We start from the raw sequence: 20,175 nt of genomic DNA, 5'->3' as shown, positions 1-20,175 counted from the left end.
AAAGCAATATAATGATTCTATATGGATCAAATATGCATAAGTGTTGTTTATAGCGTTGTACCAAATAACATAAGAAATATGATCTGTGTTATGTATCTATGGGGTCCCCCTTCTACGATGGTCATAAGGCCTGTTTCAGGGTTGGTAGATTCAAATAATCCACTATTGTATAGACCACTTACATGGAATGAATGTTTTAAATAAAAAATAAAGCATTTACATGGTGCTCTTGAATTATTCAAAGTAGATGATTGTTTAGTTCTACTCTCGAACTCAGAGGTCAATAATCTTTGAAGGAAAACTATCCTTGCATCAAATTCTCTTCTCTGTGAGGAAATAAACTAGTTGAATGGCTAAGAAGTTACTCATAAATTATACTGATGTCAGGTCCTTGATGATGCTCAATGCCCTCAGCCCTATATTCACATATGGTTATTGGAAATGTCTAACTCTTGGAAATTTATTTAATGTATTCACTACATATGATTGGGAATGTTTTATGGACTCTATTCATTTTAATGTTACAAATATTGTGAGAACTATATCGGTCAAGGAAGAACTAGTAAAGGTACCAATATTCTACAAGGAATCTCTATTACAATATATATGTATGAAGAAAATTAATGAGAATATACAAATAACATGAAAGTTATAGTTTTCTATCCATTTGGAATTAATACAAAAAGTTCAATATACAATACAAATTATGTAATGAAGTTGTTATAGATTTAGATGAATAGTGACTGATTCAGACAAGGGTGATGAACCAATTTCCTAATCTATCACTATCCACTTTGATGAATCGACTTATATAATCTCCAATATCTTCTAGGATCTCCTGCCAGATCCATTGATCCTTTGATCCTAGAAGATATTGGAGATTACATAAGTCGATTCATCAAAGTGGATAGTGATAGACTAGGAAATTGGTTCATCACCCTTGTCTGAATCAGTCACTATTCATTTGAATCTATAACAACTTCATTACATAATTTGTATTGTATATTGAACTTTTTGTATTAATTCCAAATGGATAGAAAACTATAGCTTTCATGTTATTTGTATATTCTCATTAATTTTATTCATATATATATATATATATATATATATATATATATATATATATATATATATATATATATATATATATTGTAATAGATGAGCCAACCAAAATGTAGTTGCAGCTAATATTTCTCTATGGCATTCCCGCATTGAGACAAAAAAAACCTAAAACAAAGATTCAAGCTTCGAACCCTACAATTTCACCTTCATGTGAAGCCATTCTCCATAGACCTGGCTAAGACCTATGCGAGCCAACACCAAGGAAGAGAATAGAAGAAAGATCCAAAATGATTTTCCAAATGTCAGTCACTAGAATTATATTTATAGCCTTCCAAGGGAGTCAAATTTTCTTTAGCGTCGACTTGATCAATTATGCACATGTGGGATCAGTTCGAAATTATAGTTTCCCTTTTCCAAATTGAGCACTTCAATAGTCAAAATCGGTCCTCTCAAAAAGGGGAATCTCATCCCATGGTTGGAATTTGTCAATGAGCTACCAAATTAACAAAACCAAGAGCCCTTTTCAAAAACCTTCTTACAATCTTCAATATTTCTAAAGAAACCACAACGCAACCTTTCGAACAAAAAAACAACTCTATATTTGTGGTCTAGTTCAGATGAAGCCACTCCCAAAGGGCATACGAAAATAGGAAAACCCCATTAGACATACATATGATTGCTTGTTGTTTATACTCTTCTACCTGTATCTTGAAAATATCATCATAGTGTTCCACAGAAAAATCTTTTCTAGAGAGATCCTTAGGTGTTAGGGGACTGGAGCCGTGATTCAAGATGTCCTTGAAAGACATGAAATTTTAGAGCCTTGGAGCCTTGGAGCCTGTTTTAGACCATAGAGAGCCTTTTTTAGACCATAGACTCAGAAAGTATCTCTATGGAATCCCTATTGGTACCATAGTCTCTAGGATTCTTTGTCATACTTAGTTGTCTCCCTCCATAGAGGAGATGCAACTCCCTCATAGAGATTCATATTCGTAATTGAATTCTATCAGCCAATTCAAGCACACCATCTAATGCCCTGACATGGAAGAAAATATACTCTCCTAACATGGATCTAGCAAAGATTGGAAATTTTTGGAGGTCCATGTCTATATCACCTAGAAAAAGGCTTTCACCAAACACTTTGTTATTTTAACTTAGGGTATTTCTTACAATCATTCCAACAAATATTTTATTGACATCCTTAACCTTCTCTTTCTCCATTCCACAGATATAGGGTCAAGTATCCCTAATGGTGAAATTAAACCAAAACGCACAAAATGTTGACCACTTCCCTAGCTCTGGAACAAAAGGACTGGTGTTGCACTGCAAGAACAAAGCCCTAGTGATGCCACATCTAATGTCCTTCAATGACCCATCTTTAACCACGACATAAGTTTTGTAACACTGATATGCCAACATCATCTTTGATCTAAGAAGCAACAATACCCAAAGAACAAAGAAGGATAATGAATGGAGCCCAAACCTAGTCATGAGGTCGACCACATACAACCCACAAAACCATAACCCCAAAGAGCTATACGAGGTTGGAGCTGAAGCAGAAACAAGGTGGAGAGGTCATTACAATAGCTCAGTCGAGAGGATTGGTAATAGATTGCAACAATTTCCATTCCACCTGTGAGAAATTCTTTTAGACATTTTGGCAAACAATTTTCTGACAACATTTCTACCCTTGTTGTTGTTGAATCCATATTCCCCCTAAGGCTCAAAAAATTCATGCTGACCAAGCACGTCCAAACTAAAGAGTTCTGCAGATAATTCCTCATAATTCACAACGAGATAAGCATGTTTGTGAAGTTTGAGCTTCCCATTGAAACCCACCATCGCCATTTTGCAAGGAGGCATTTGAGTGGAGGTAAAAACCATCCCCTTTACCTAGTTGGAGGCTTGAAGTGCAACATCCCACTCCGTTGAACACTGCTTTAAAAACTGACTGGTTTGAAGAGGTAGCTGTCAAACTGGTCAGTTCAGTAGCCGACTGGGACAAATTGGGAGAAAAACCTGGTTTGACCCATCCCTTTGCTAAAAAATTAGACAAACCAGTCCTAACTGACAGATTTAGAATGAAACCAACCAGTTTATGGTCAAACTGGTCAGTTCCATCATAAACAAGTCAATTTATTGCCAAGGAAGCTATATACCCCACAAAATGCATTTTTGTGAGTTTTGAAGCTTTGTTTACCGAAATTTGGGGTTGTTTTCCTCCAAAAATAGTCCCTCCAAGAAAAACATGCCTACCCTCTCATTTTCCAAACACATCTCAACCCTAGTAATGTCGGAAAATAATGGCAATGTTAAATTCTTAAAATAAAAGTGACATTTCTTTTCATTTTCATTTTCATTTTCATCATTTTACTTTTTAACATTACCATGAAATGGCTTAGGATGTTTGAGAGTGGTTTCGACCTCATTGGATTTCATATGGAGAAACTATAATTTTAGATTTCACTCAAAATTCAACAGACTTAATGGCTTTCAGGATTTCATGGTTTGGGGGTTTGCAATGTTTCCATTTGATTCTATCATGTGTGAGGGTATGATATTAGCATTTGATCAAGAGCATGAAGCCCTTTAAGAACCTTTATGTTGGTGGCATTGATTGCTGAAGTTTGTTGATTTTGGTGGTATTGATTATTGAACTCCTCTACCATCGCCTTAACAAGAATGCACCCTTCACTCAAAGGAAAATAACTGGTGAGGCATGCTAATATTTTTCTATCGCATTATAAGGTTGAGGAGATGAACCCTTTACTCAAACCAAAATCATTGTTTAGGCATTTTAAACCTTTTAAATTTCTATCATGTTATAAGGTTGAGAAAACCAAGTCTGAAGACTTTGAGCTAGATGATATTAATGTATCTCTTGTTGATGATGTTTATGCATTTCTAGTAGCGTTGAAACTTGAATCAAAGATAAGTTTCATGAGTGACCATGTTGATCAGTGATTTGCAGTTTTGATGTTATTTTTTCTACTACTACTAAATTTGTAGAGGATTTTTAGGAGTCCTCAAACTCTGAGCCATAATATTTATGTAGCTCATGTTGATGATCTCTTGTCCAGTAGTGGTGATGTGTTTAATCATGATGAGGAGTGATCGTGTTGTTGATCATTTATATGTAGACTTGTAGTAGGTCAGTGACCCCATAGCTTAGAGCATTGTTTTTGGACTCTAGAGGCCATTTAGAGCTTCATTGATTATGTATTTTGTTGCTGATATGTATTGCACTTGATGCCATTTTGATATATTCACTTTTACATGGTATATAGATGAGAAAACCTTGCATATTTTGCCTCTATTGGTTTGGAATCATGGTTTTAAATCTTAAAAATAGTTTTTTTTATTAAAAACTAATTATTTCATGTATTTTTTTAATGGCTAATTCATTTATACCTCACCAGTTCGGGTTTGATCAATTCTGGCTTGAAACCCAGTTTATTAAGTGGCCTAGTCCGATCATCGGTTCCAGTTTTTGAAACTATGTCGTTGACCATTGCACCCATTCATGAGAACCAATACCATAAGAACCTAGAGAGAAAACCAAACCCTGACATACCATGTTTGTCATCTCCACATAAAAAGTAAGTTAAAGTCAAATCCCATTTTGAGTCACATCTATTTCACTTAGTATTTTCCAATCACACGCATCCCACATCTTTGGGATAAAAGAAGAAACAAAAAAAACGTTATTATAATTAATTTATATTTCAAAATTAAATTCATTTTTAAAACTTCAATGTTTTACATTAAAAAAAAAATTAATAATTTTTTTTTAATATTATTTGAATTTAATTTTTTATTTTATTTTATTTAATTTAAACATTATATATATATATATGAATTTCTTTTTTTAATTATTAAAATTTATTTCCAATACCTTGCATGTATAACAACTATGTTGTAATTTCAACATAAATATTTTGAGTCACTAAAAAAATAAAAATCTAAAATTATTAACAATTAAAAAAATATATATATATTATTTTTAATTTTAACTATAAAATTATAAAGTTAAATTAAACTATAAAATTATCATGATTTATTTCAATTTAAATCCATTTTAACTTTAAATTTAATTCTTATCCATCTAAATTTAAAAATTATATATCATTTAAAATATGTTGTTTAACAAATATTATTTATTCACATTATTTAACATTATTATTTATTCACATTATTTAATATTATCCTGATACCTCAGAGTATTTTAAGCAAAAAGAAACTAATTTTCAAGGGAGTTATTTTAGTGTGATTTTTTGGACATTTTGGTGAAGAAATTCTGGGAAAATTTTGAGGTGAAATATTGATTTTTGTTATTTAAACTAGTTTTTTGACTTTATATATGGATTCACGACACTCAAAAACTCTTAGAGCAATTGTGTAACACATTCATATTAAAGTCATAATATCTATATATATATATATATATATATATATATATATATATATAGTTTTACTACATTACTAGAGTGCTGATTTCAGTTAGATCTTGACATTATAATGGCATAAGATTAACTTTTATAAAATTAAATGCAACCATTATTAAAGCTTGAAAATGCAATGATAGTTAAAACCTTAAAATTGATTATGCATTGGTTTCATAATCCATGGTGGGATTATATACACACACCATCAATTAACTTATGATTTGCAATCCTTTCACATTTATTGAACTTGGTACTGGCTGGATTTCACGTTTATTACAAATTGGCTTCAGTTCTCGAGAACCCATCATCTGTTTATGCCAAATTAATAGCCCTGATTGTCCTAGCCTAGGTGGCATATCGTCATACTCCGAGCTGCCCACTTGCTACACTTTCCTTGGGATCTGTCTTCCTCATCGACGACCCTTGTCAACTCGATTGATCATACAGTGCTCCAGGGTTTTGACCTTCACTTCCCAATGGTTTTGTTCTTCTTTGGCATTGTGTTACTCCAGAACTCCGATGGAATTCGACTTTTTTCCGGTCTGGTAACTTGGGTCTTGGTCCGTCTCATTGCTTCGCCTGTTGTAGAGGTTTTCTTGTCTACCAGCACAATTTCCTGTCTCTTGGGCTGTATTCAAACTTGTCTTTCAAACCGCCATAGACTCTTCAGAGTCCTGGAGTTCAACCGTTGTGTTAGGGTTTTCATGCTGCCACTCAATGGTAAGTTTTCAACAATTTTCGTGCCTTACATTTCCTTGTTACAGTTCCTTATGGAGGATTATCATCTAATCACTGATTATTTGCTATCTATATAGAAGTTCTTTCAAGTGCTATAGTTTTAAGATGGTGCTGAGGATGAAACCATCTTACCATCTTTTTCTTTCAAGAGAAGGAAACCACTAGGCACCGAGTATTTAAATCTTATTGTTCTTTCTTTGGCAAGGTTCTAAGGCCAAAAGGCTGGGATTTTCTTAGAGTTCTGGTGTTATATTCATAAAGATTTTTCTCAGCTTATGGAAACCTTGATCCTACTATTTTATTTATTTCTTAATTGTATAAATTTTAAATGGCTTCGGCCATATATTGTATCTCTGGCTCTATTACTCAGACCGCCATTTCACATGGTTATTTGAAACTATAAAGAATGTATGGTTCTAGTTTTGATTACAAACTCTTTTCGTTTATCGAGACTTTGTTCATGATAGCTTCGTTGATATATTTCTACAGGATTTCAGTAGGGTTTGGAATTATTGTAATAAGTCATATATTCGGAAATGTCAATTTCTTTCTTAAGTTTCTTTTGAAAAGTCTCTATTCTAATATGGTGAAGGATTGAATGCTCCTTAGTTTAGGTAATGGAAAGAGTGCCTCATAACATTCTATGTCAAGTCTAGCAATAGTTCAGAGTTTCTTAGTTTCGTGTTTGCATTTCCTCGTTCTGTATAGAGTCTGAATACTAATGTTTTACTCTTGTTAAAAGTAATTAATCCGCATGGAACCCTCAAGGGTGTCGGACAAATTTGTAAAATATATGCTATTCTATTTTTCTTTCCATCTAAACTTATATCTAGAATATGCTCGAATGTGTAGACAACTAGGGTTTGCGATTGATATACCTATATTAATGTGAATAGAAATTTAGAGGATTCTGATATTTATTTGGTTTCGTTTATACAAACAATTTACTAAACCCTGCAGGGGTTCTTTTTGTTTATATTGGGACTTTACTTATTTTCGACCATTTGTTTTACCAGAGTCTTTCAAACTTAAGTTCATATAGAATGAAATCTTTTGTAATTCCTTTTAGTTGAATTTATCCATTTTTAATACAACTATGTATGCATTTAACTGAATTCACTACTGAACTTTTCCGTTACTAGCATTCTTTTCTTATATTTATATTCTTTGTTTCTCTTAATATTACTATAATTTTCATTTTGAATAATGAAGGTGGTTTCTTGTTTTTGCTCGTGTAACTTTTATTTAGAAAACTTTGAAAAGAAATCTATCCTTCAATTAGAAGATGTCCTACTGATATATTTCTAGAATCAGGGACAGTAGGTAATTAAATCATTTAATAATTCTAAATAATTTAATAACTCATAATAAGGCTTATTTATCTACATAATTCTAAGCTTTATCCAGAGAATTATCACTTATCTGATTATGTAGCTTCCAAACAGATTTTAACTTATTTGATTTCGTTGCTTCCAAATTTCGTTTATACATAGACCTGCACTTTGCTTTCCTCCCCACTGTGAGATTCAATGTGCCAGTAAATGCCCCACCGGTGCTATCCCTGAACCAGGGAATTCTTTCTCTCCTTCGAGACAGAGTGTATATCCAGTTATCTGGTCTTAACCAAACATAGCTATCACAAACTGTCTGACTTCTCAACACAGTTTCCTTCTCGTTTTCCTCTTGTTGTTCTCAGATACCCCTATCCTCTTGATCTTTGTATAGTAAAATACTTTCCAAGATTTAGTTTTGTTTTCTTGGAATAGGTAACTGCCTCTTTTAACTAATTAATCAAAAGAAACAACATTTACTAATAACTGCAAAATTCCTTTCCATTACTTAATTTAAGAACAATTTATAATTTTAAAGAAAAGTCATAGTTTGTTTGGTTCCATTAAAAACAAATATTTACATTAATGGGGAATGTTACATCTCCCCCCCTCAAAATGGAACATCGTCCCAATGTTCTTCTTCTGCAGATAAACCTGGAAATTTTTCTTTCATAACCTGCTCATCTTCCTAGGTGGCCTCTTCTGACCCATAGTGTTTCCACTGCACTTTAACCTAGGTGATAACTCATTTCCATAGCGTTACTTCTCTCCAATCTAGTATAACTAGAGGTTCGACCAAGAACTCACCTTCTAGTTCGACTTGAACATAGCAACAAAATGTGTTAAGTCTTTAACCAGTTCGTCTAATACATCCTTAAAGAGAAACCATATATATATGTTGGAAATAATACTAAGAGGGGGGCTGAATCAGTATTATCAGATCAATAATTTAATTTTCAAAACTGATTTGTATACGCTACTTCAGCTTAGTGAACTAGCATGTATACGCAACTGTACTTAATGCAACCAACGTATATGCAGAGATCTTTTGATTTACCCAAATTATCATGCGTTGAACATTAACCAGTATATCAGGAATTCATTAGACAGTGCAATAAAAGCAAAATAAAGCATCACACATAAGCAACACATATGAACACCAAGATATAAGGTGGAAAACCAATGTGGGTGAAAACCACCTACTGCAATCGTCTCTCTCTTCTTTTAATAATAAGAAAAATTATGTTTACAATTTTTGTACTAGTGCAGTCTTATACTAGTATGTAGGCTTCTACCTGCAGAAGGCTACAACCTTCTCTCATTTTCCAGCTTCTAATGGAAGGGAGCTACAACCCCCTAGCTCTTGTACTAGCTGATATGATTACTATTACATAGGTGTTGGCCTACAGAAGGCTACAACCTTCGCTTTTTTTCCAGGGACCACATTTCATAAATTTTCAGATTGGATCCATCAACAACATTATTCAATCATCAAATATATCTGCATCAACCAATCTCCTTTTGAACCAATCACAACTGAATCAATCAATCACTCTGACGACCCATCAATCTAATCTTTCAGAATGCTATCACCAGAATACAATAACCAAAACCCAAGCCAGAACCCAAAACACTGCAACAGAAAACAAAAGCAACTAAAACATATTTTATAAGGTATACACCACTTCCATGTGGTACCTACGTGCATACACGCTTTCCTCAAAGCGAACCTCCGTATACGTTGCTTTAATATGCAGAACCAATGTGTATACGCCGCTTTTCTAAAGTGAACCTGTGTACAGATCTGTAAATGATGATTTAAACATTACTACTATTCCAGACTTCAGCCATACCTAGATCATATCATTTTCAGAATAATATATGTGTCAGTATTTAGATCTAGAATATTCATGAGAAAAAATACATAATGATAGTTCATTTTACGCCTTAAGATCCTTATCCATCATTAGATCTAGTTCCTCATCATCTGATAAGGTTCTTCCTTGGTTCAGATCCAGCAATGCACAATAACCCAATAACCTACATACTAGATCTCACACTTCATCAGATATTTGATACTTGCACACTTGGCCTAATGACGTTCTCCTCCTTTTATAGTTTGTATGCCTTTCTCAATACCATGGACCAAAACCACTTAGGACCAATACCTTAGACCAAATACCTAGGTTCAATACCTCAGACCCTATACCTTGGACCAATACCATGGATCAAAACACCATGGACCAAATATTTCGGACCAAAAACTTAGTTTTCCAAGGTATATGTGCTTTTCCTTTTGTGAAAGTGCATGTGTACGTATACATGACTTGTATACAGTGAACTCGCATGTATACGTGGCTTGGATAATGGTGAACCTTCGTATACCTCTCTTTCTTCTTTTTTTGAAGTTTGATCTGTAACTCTGTGTTGTTAACCTGTTGTACTATGATCTGTCATCTAAGTGAGTTGCCTTCTGAACTGATTCCTTGAAGCTACCCTGCATTTAATCACATCTATAAATACTACTGCCATGCATTCTATCATATCTGATATCTCTTCTGTAGATTCATCTAGTTACCGTGTACACATGAGTTGTTCTGCTACAAGTGGATTGCCATCAAGTAAGACACATGCATCATAATGCCAACAATATATATATATATATATATATATATATAGATATATATATATATATATATATATATATATATATATATATATATATATATATATATATATATATATATATATATATATATATATATATATATATATATACTATCTGAATGTCTTGCCATTTGATTACATGATTAGCGTCATAAAAATATTTCTTAAGTAGTGTTAAAACACATACATATATTCGATAATAGCAAAGGCGATCAAATAGCAATTCATATAAAAAGAATGGATTCAGACATAGATAATAGTACCATATGAGCTGCGAGTCACTCCCAATATCAATCGCTATTTGAGATTCTTCCTCTAACGCAGAAATACTTTCAAACAAAGATAGTAGTGCACATTTGCATAAAAGCTTCTTTTCCAAAATCAGAATGATTGGTCCAATTTTATAAAAGAATATGCCTGAAGTATAGTAGTGCAACTTCAGGCTTTAAGTCATGTACAAAACTTTACGACCCTTTCCAAAACAATGAAAGGGTCTATAAATACTGAATTAAACTAACTATCTATGAAACTGAAATCCTACTTAATTGGTATCAAATGATTTTGAATATCTCCTTCTCAGCAACCTGGCAGTCGGCGGCATGAATCATCAAGTAGGTTGTTTTCCTTTAAACTTGAGCTGACTTATCGCAAGCATTGGCTCCACTTCGGGCGGTCTGTTGAGGCGAGAGTTAAGCTGGGTGGCATAGGTGGCATCCTGAATATCGGGGATAATGTACCCGATTGCATCTGTAAGGCATTTGAGGGTGGTTCTTTGACTATGCGGTTTTACCAAGAAGAACCAATAGGCGTCCCATGTTAAACTGTTAATTCCAGCAATTAATCTCCCATTTTTCTCTAGATCTGGATAACATGACTACTCCAATGTTTTCGCCGCTATCAATTTACCTGAAGTGCATTGGGAAATCATGTTTGACAAGTAGAGAGTATTATTAACCAATTCAACCAAATTACTTGTAGTTGATTTGCATCTTGAAATTGCCCTCTCTGCTTTCATTAACTGGGACTGCCATTCTGTAAATAATATTTCTTTATGTGATTCTAGAATCCTTGGTAAATTTGCTACTTGTCCCTGATCGGTATCTTGCCAGTCAAGAAACTCAGTTAATGTTTCTTCAGCTTGATCCAAGTCTGTTCTAGCCTTTTCTGTTTGTTTACTTATTGATGCCGTCAAATCGCGTAATGGTTCCACCTGGGCGATTTGTTGACATAGAAGCTTGATTTGTGTTATTAATGCCTTATTTATTTGTAATGCTTCTGCTTTGAATTCAGCTATCTGTGGAATATCCTTTGTCTTCTCAAGCTGTGCTGATAGTTGAGAAATCTGCTCATCTTTTGACTTCAGCATTTGTTCATTTGTTGCCCTCAGTTGTGCCAAGGCCTCGGACAACTCTTTCTGCTTCTGGACTGCACTGTGATCAATCCTCTGTTTCTCTTCTCGCAATTGTTGAGTTAATTGATTATTTATTTGCTGTTGTGTTAACAATTAATGTTCTGCCTGCTCCGCTTTTTGTTGTGCTTCTGTTAGCTGTGCTTGCAATAAAAAGATTTCCTGGTCTTCTGTTTTTAATAAAAGACTCACCTCTGATGCCTTGTCTATTGTTGCTGCCGAATAGGCTCCAGTATATTGTGATAGTTTTATTAGGTCATCAGAGGGGTCAAATTCCTCCTTCCAAACCACATTGCCCGTGACCGTTTGTTCTGGGAAAAGGGAAGGTTGATCAGTCCTTCTCCTCTTCCTCTGTCATTTTACAACAGCTTTGTGCCTTGGGCTATAGAAGACATCCAAGGGAGGAATTTCTTCTATCTGCAAAATAATTTGATTGGAGGGGTCCTTTGGGATTATTTCTACTTCCTTTGTTCTGGGTAGGCCGCTGGTTCCACTTGGAACTTGTTTTGAAGTGGTTTCCTATGTATCTGCCGCTTTCGAAGTTTCGGTGTCCGTTGAGCATTCAAGACTACTGATAATTGAATCAAATTGCTGCCATTCCTGGAGCAATTTGGGATCAATTTGAGTATCCACATTCACCTCTATGTTGCTCTGTTTCTACTCTTTAGTCTGGGTTTCCTCTTACACTTTTTCCTGTTTCTCTGTTGTAACCGACGGTTCCTTTGAGTGTTGTTGTTCAGGCTCGCTTGGTCTTGTTGCTGGGGTTGTTGCTAACAGATCTAGAGGCAGAGTTTGCAACCTCTGTTCTCTAAGTCTGTTGAATTCATCTAACCATTCATCCTTGTATTCCATTATGGCCAGCAATCTAACTTGATACATTGATTTAGCTGAGGAGAACAGGTCATCAAACTTATCTTCTATATGATCAAACTTTGTCAATTTGGCCTGTTCAAGAGCATTATAGGCGACTTTGTTGGGATCAAATCACCTTTTAGGGAGAGTCGCTAGAGTTAATGATTTCATCTTCATAGCTTCTTTTTTTGCATGTTTGAAATCATGCAAAGCGTAGACACCACATCTCAGAGGAAAGGAGGGACATACCTGCTTCTTATTTTTCTTTAGAGTTTGTGTAACTCCTTCAGCAATAATTTGATAGGCTATCTCCCTTGCCAGCAGTTTGTCAGGTATGTACAAAGGAAGGACATGAGGTTCGGCTTGGCTGCCGAAAATTCTTACATAAGAAAATTTCTCCTCTCCGAACCATCTTCCTATTGATGTCAAATCAATCCCTGCTTGGTAAGAAATTTTGGGAGCAGGTTTATTAAAAATAGAATAATGAATGGGTAACATGAAGCCGTTGCAGACTTGGTATAAATGGTGCTTATAGGAAGTATTCCACAATTTCTAATGGTATATGTGAATTGGCGTAGGGTCTTGTGTAGTCCACCTCCAGCCGAGTACATGAAACTCAGAATTAAAACACAGGGTATCTAGAATATAAGCACTGTAGTAGAATGGGGGAATAAGCCTTTCGGAGACAGAAGTTTTAGTTCTAAAACTAAGAACTGCTGTCGCTAGCTTATCTGACAGTATGGTTGCCCAATCCATTATCTCACTATTACACACCGCTTCCATCAAGGTGTTAGCTACCTATACCAATAGGTTTCATTTTTCATGATTGGCTTGGGAAATGCCAATATGATCTACTTTGGCAAGGCAAAGATCTCATATTCTGATGAAAGGCACACATGTGCATTTTATTAGTGATGTTATACTTCTCAATGGGTGATCCAACAGCCTAAGCTGGGTCATGCCATGTCTCAATTTTTGTTGTAGATTAGAGAAAGAAGTATGTCCAAACAGTTTAATCTTGGCAGACAAAGGTAGTTAGGTAGAGAATTAAGGTTCCCAACTGCTTAATCTGGGGCATTGGAAGAAATAAGGGCAGTCTTAGATATATGATCAAAAGAAAAGCCAATGAAAAGAAAAGGCACATAAGGGTCTGCAAGTTCAAGTGCACCCTCCAAGAAGAAACAAAAAATGCTAGGCAAAGTAGCTGGGTAAGTAGATGGGGCTGCAGAAGTGGTATTCATTTCAGATTGAATCTTGCTGGTCAAGATAAGAAAAGCAAGGCAAAGGAGCATGTCTAACTTCCCATTGTCCCCTTTTTCACATCCATTTACTAACATCCCTTGAGCAGCCAAGATTCATGAAAAAGTTTGAGGTTTTATACTGGTGCTTATGCCTTTAAAAGCCACATTTCCTATGTAAAAATCTTTTCATTTTGATCTACTCTTACAGCTAAGTGGTTTTGAAATAAACCTGGTCATTTCACTCCTTATTCACCTCTTCTATCCATATTAACCCCTAACTCTATTATCTAAGTCCCCTATGGTCCCCTTTCCCTACTATAATAACACTATGGTGTATAAATCCCAGCATTATATACATATCCTCCCTTTAGCACTATAGCCAAATAAGTTGTCAAGGGAGACATTAGTCCATCATGGACTATGGTCAACCCTGTCATGGGATTGCTCTGACCTCAGGTTGGAGTGACAGCCTCCCCCTAAGCCATTACCTCACCTCTACCCTGTAAATTTCACAAGAACCCCTTTTCTCTGCTCAAAACCACCTTTTAACCACTTTTCCCCTTTCAGATTGACCCTTACCCCGAAAAAAACTCGCAAAAACCCTTAACTCTAAAGTTTTCCGCCTAAAAACATTAAATTGAATATTTAATAGGCCAGCGGGTCCCCCCAACTTGCACGATCCGTCGGAGGGCCCGCCAGCGGTCGATCTTCCGCCACCCATGATCTAACGGTGGGCGGGTATTCTTGGGCTCGGATTTGCCGACCTTTAGCGTCCGGGGAAAATGGTTTTCCGCCCCGTACAGGGACGCGTGGCAGGCGGTGGGGTTGTTCGGAGCCCCCTCCCCGATACCGCCTTTGGCCCAAAGGTGGTGCGGGGAACCTGCTTACCGCCTCCCCATTACCACCCATCCGGCGCACGTCACCCTCACGTCAGCCTGACGTCATGTCGCTTCCGCCCGCCCCCGCGTCCCGTGGCCCTCCACGTAGCCCTGCCACCACATCTACCGGCCACCGTGTCCTGCCACCCTGGCCTACACCTGAGCAGCCACATCACCTCCGTACCTGGGCCCCACCATGACGTCATGCTGACGTCATCAGCGGAAAAGCACCAATAGCATGTTTTTTCCAAATTTGTCGTTATAAACGACCAAATTAGCCGTTTGCGGTCATTTTCACGCACAAACGACGTAGCCGTTGCGAACCAGCTTGCCACGAAATCTGTTTCTAGCCATCAAATCCAAGATTGAGACCGCTACAAGTCAAGAATTCAGCTGCATTTAGCCTCCACGGCCCGGCCCGCAGGCTTCCAAGCTAGTTTATCCAGGTATTCACCATAAAGCTCATGTTTTGCCCCATGCATGCCATTTCTCTGTTGGTTCACCATTAAAACACTGGTCAAAGTTCACAGTCTAGCTCTGTCTGCTAACTAAGAGTCAGATAAAGTAACCTGCATTGCCCCCAGAACTAAAAGTTGACGTTAAAACAGTCGTTCCGTGGGCCAGAACCATAAAATTTTCCTCGAGGTGCTCGGCATTGTTCCCTTTTGCTGAGTACAGGCCAACTGCAATTGCTACCAAAGGAAACCTCATACCGTCTGCCACTTACCCTTAGCAATTCACATCCCTGTGAATTTGCAACAAACTACAGAAACCAGCTTGCATTTTCCACTGAGAAAAACACTTCAGACTTGGTCTACATTTGGCCTATTACTTAAGCTCTTAAAGAACTTTGCAAACCATTACCATCACCTTATTTCAAAATCAAGTTTTACAATGGCTGCTTCTGCATCCTCATCCCTCAGTGTAGCTCCATTAAATCCACCAAATAAAGAGCTGGAGGCCTTGGCATTTGCTGACAAGGACTATCTTATTGAAGACTTTGAGGGTAACAGGGACTTCTTGCAGACCTTCTGTCAATTAAGAGAGGACTATAAGGATGGCATGGTACACATGGGATATGGGAGTCAAACCTACCATACTATTGTCTCCCAGCTGTAAATGTCTTCCCTGAAATCATTCACCTATGTGCTGAAAACTATGATGTGCAACACAAAGCTATTAGCACTCCATCTGGGAGGATCCTTTTCTACATTAATGCTGAGTCCATTAACAAAATGTTACATTTTGATCAGACAGAGTTGCTAATCCCATTTTCCATGAACTATTTGCTGGACATTGGTGCCAAGATGACCAGTGAGGAGATTCAAAAGGTCACCAGGACATTCATGAGACCTAAGTGCCAGCCTACAGGGCCACCTCCCTACCTGGATGTCCATTTCAATGATGTAGGCAGGCTTTTACTGGACATGATTGCCTATGTGTTGGGATACAAAAACAATGAGCATGTGGATAAAACAATGCTGGTATTGCTATCTGCTTACAGCCCACGCCAACCCCCTGCCCGCAAATATAACTTTGCTAAGTTCATAGATAACAAGATTCATGATCAGTTGAGCAGAGTGGACAGACAAGGGGTCTTCAAGTACTCAGCCTATATTTACCACCTGTTCATGTACTATCATTCTGAAGCCTTCCCATGCTACATCAAAAAGCTGGATCACAGAGGGGAAAGAAGATCTGTCATCTTCTGGACCTCTATCTATCACAAAGTGACAAATTCACCCTATACCTACTGTGAATTTGTTGACCAATTTGTATACCCAGTCTCTTGCCTGTTGATGAGGTCCCCTCCTCCCAGAATATCAAATGAGATAAAGCAAGCTCTACAGCTTTCCAAAAAATATAAAATAGGTGATTGGTACCTATATGAGAACCATACTGTCATTAGGATCTATGGCTGTGAGCTCTGTCCATACAGGCTCCCAAAATATGTACCTATGAGGTTATTTGCCTTGGAGTATTACAGGCAGTTGATTCAGTCCGACCTCACCCATTTCCACAGCGCCAAAAAGAAGGCCCACCTCAAGTTCAAACACCAGTTGGGCCCCTTCATCATGAACAAGAAAGAAGGGTGGGAAGATGCAGACCTAATCCTTAAGGATAAATACAAGCTGTCCTATAGTTTTCGGTGGGTCCATTATGACCCTGAAGGTTTCATCACTGCTAGGAGAAACAAGTATAGGCTTATAGGCATTAAGCATTGCCAGTACCCACACATTGAAAAATATGCCAACCTGCAAGAATGGCAGATGGATACTCTAGTTGAAAATCTAACTGAGGAAGAGACAATGCTAAAGAATGTGAAGGAGCTTGAAAAAACTATTGACCTAGACTATGTGCAGCAGGTACCTTTCAGACCGCCTTATTCAGTGGGAGAAGGGACCTCAGCCTCAAGGACTGCACCAGTAATAAAGGCATCTTCCACAATAGCACTAGTGTTAGATAAAGGCAAAGGGATAATGGGTGCAGAAGAACAAACAATGAAAGAAAAGTCTGCCCCTTCAGGTGAGCAGCAGCAAGAGCAGCAACAAGAACAACAGCAAGGGCAAACTGTCCTTCCACAAACTGAGCTACCAGCAGCTCCAGCACTGCAAATTCCACCCCCACAAACTGAGCCAGTAACTGCTCCAATTTTACAGACCCCAACACATGAGGAAAGGGGGACAAAAAGAGATAGAGAAGAGTCCACTCCTCTCAGTAGATCCTCCCACCAGCCAGAAGCCAAAAGGCAAAGAGCAGACTCCCCAGAGGTAGAAGACATTACTGAAGATGTCTTGGACAGTGCAAGAAAAGACAGGGAGGGCAGTCAGCATACAGGTACAAGCTCCTTTCAGCAGGAGCAAACTTTACAGCTCGGTTTGGAGGTGTCCTCTTCTTCCCAACAAAGCAAGAAGCCCAAGAGCACCAAGGCTTCTTTCAAACAAATAAAGGCTCAAAATGAGCTGCTGAGGGCTGAGGTCTACAAGCAATTTATAGATGCTACACCAGCCCAGCAAGAGAGATTAATGTCTGTATATGACATTAAAGAAGAAAAAATGATATTTAGTCATTTCAAGCCTACAAAACCTCAGCCTACATCAGCTGCAGATTTTGTGAAGACAAGGGTGGAGGTCATGGCCAAAGACATCCATCCCATGGACCAAATAGAACTCCACAAACAAACTGGAGAAATGGTGTATGCAACTTTGGTGGAGAGGGCAACCATGGCCCATGAACTAAAGGAGTCACTCAAAAATACCAACACTCAGTTGGATTTCGAGAGAATGTCCTCCCTGGCCAAAGATAACAGAATAAAATCTTTGGAGGACATCATCATTGATCTTGGACATGATCCTAGTGATCCAAAGGGTGTGAAGGCCCTTATGAAGAAGAAAGATGATGACCTGAATGCATTAAAGAAAAGGTTGAAGCTGCAGCCCACAGAGCACCCTCAAACCGCAGAGCTTCAAAAGCAAAAACAGGTCGATGACCAATTAGACCTCCTAATGCAGCAAGACCAGAGGATCAGGGATTTGGAGAGAGAGCTGGAAGGAGCATTACAAGATAAACAGGCAGAATCCACTTCCCAAGCTCCTCCAACTACTTCAACAACAACAACAACTTCAGGGGCAGCAGTGGCCCCCACAACAGAAGCAGCAGGAACAGCAGCAGCTCCAGATGCCAGCCCAAGTGTAGAGGAATTGACCAAGGCCGTCAAAGCAATGGAGCTCCAGGCAGATGAAATAAAGAAGGCCAAGGAGAAGTTGGCAGAACTGGATGCCAAGTATGACAAGTCCAAAGTGACTGTAGCAGAACAGGGCAGAGAAATAAAGGCCCAAAAAGAAAAGATAAAGGCCTTAGAGAAAGAGCTGAATCTGGAGACTGCTATGGCCGACATAAAGAGAATCCTATGGGCCAAAATTGGCCAATCCATCAAACAACAATGGAGGTCAATAAAAATAATGCATGAGCAGATGGATTTAATGGGCCAAGCTCAAGCAGAAATTCAGAAGGCCAAGACAGTGCTAGGGAACAGAGCAGAGCAGGCAAACAGAATGATAGACTTCCTGAACAGGCAAGAAAGGGAGGAATTGGCAGCTATAGGCATTCCCAACAGAACAGAGGCTGTCCTCTCTGCCAAGAAGGTACTAACTCTCAGGAACTATATACAAACAGTGGAGAGGAAGTACTATGAGATGCAAGCAGATGTGGAGGTATACAAAGTTAAAATGGGAGTGCTGCAAGCAAAAGGCCTACCCAGCTTACTAAGTGGTGCAGGAAAACTGATCTCTCCAGATCAAATGGCCAACAGAATGGCAACCACTATTGAAAATCAGATTATTGCATCTGGCAGTTCATCTGAACAAGCAGGGCCTCCCACAGGACAGAGCTTATATGTCAAACTTGGAGGCCTGTTCTTCATTGAGAATGAAGTAAATCACCTGTTTGAAACCCCTCCCAATCTTTATAGACATACAGAGGCTGAGGAAACATTGATAAAGATGCGCAGACATCAAATGCCTAAGGAGGATTGGTGGCAATTTATGCTTCAGATTTTGCCACGGTAGCTTCAGTCATTCGACCACTGCCAGCTCCAGGTCACTACAAGACAAATAACATGACAAATGTAAGCAGTTAAAGCAGCTAAAAAAGTGACTCATCACATAGACAATGACAGCTATCCAAGTTTCAGACAGCACATCTCCAGCCGACTCTAACAACCATAAAGTCCAAATATCTTCTGACTATTTTGACAGCTGAGGCATTAAGGAATTACTGCAGCATTCACTCCTTCAGCTACTGCATTCCAGAGATTAGCATATCATAAATGAGATATTAACTCATTCGCTGATATTTTTGATGTAAATTTTGTATATATACTCCCCTGAGTAACTCATAAGGGGTTGGTAATTTTCTCTATGAGACAAATGTATTGTACACTTTCAGAATTATCTAATACAAAGGGCTGGATGAGCTCAGTGATTTCCTGAAATATTTGATGTCTGGATGATGCTCCATGTGCTGATGCAGAATTCCTGTGCTGTCTGATGAAATAACAAGTTTTCTCCAAACTCTGTTCTTGTTTTACTTATGTTTGTCAAAATCATACTCATCTTATACTAAGCTAGCAGTAAAAAGAAAGAATAGTGCAGGACTTGTTTCGCTACACCTTGTACTCAATTTTTACTACTGTAAATGTTTGTCTTCAGGATTACTATGCACATGAATTCTTAATTTCTCATGTCTATATTGATTCTATAAGTATGAATACTACCTAGAAATTCTTAATTGCTTCTAGGACAATATTCCCCTTGTGTTTCTTTAGCAGTTCACTGCAAGATTCTTCACTGCCTTGCATTAACTGGATACACTCCACTTAATCACTATTATAAACATTGTTCTCAGACACTAATCTGGCTCTGCAGCATCACTACAGCAAATCACTCAGCACCTCAAAATAACTAAAGGACCACTGACTCCATAGCCCAATGGACTAGAACACTTTGGAGAATGCATAAGCACCTTGACTGAAATTATCATCCAACCAAAACC

Source organism: Pinus tabuliformis, chromosome 6, assembly GCF_031772625.1.
Source record: "Pinus tabuliformis cultivar Carrire ecotype Pingquan chromosome 6, CPIR1, whole genome shotgun sequence".
NCBI lineage: Eukaryota > Viridiplantae > Streptophyta > Pinopsida > Pinales > Pinaceae > Pinus > Pinus tabuliformis.
This window is presented reverse-complemented; position numbering follows the sequence as displayed.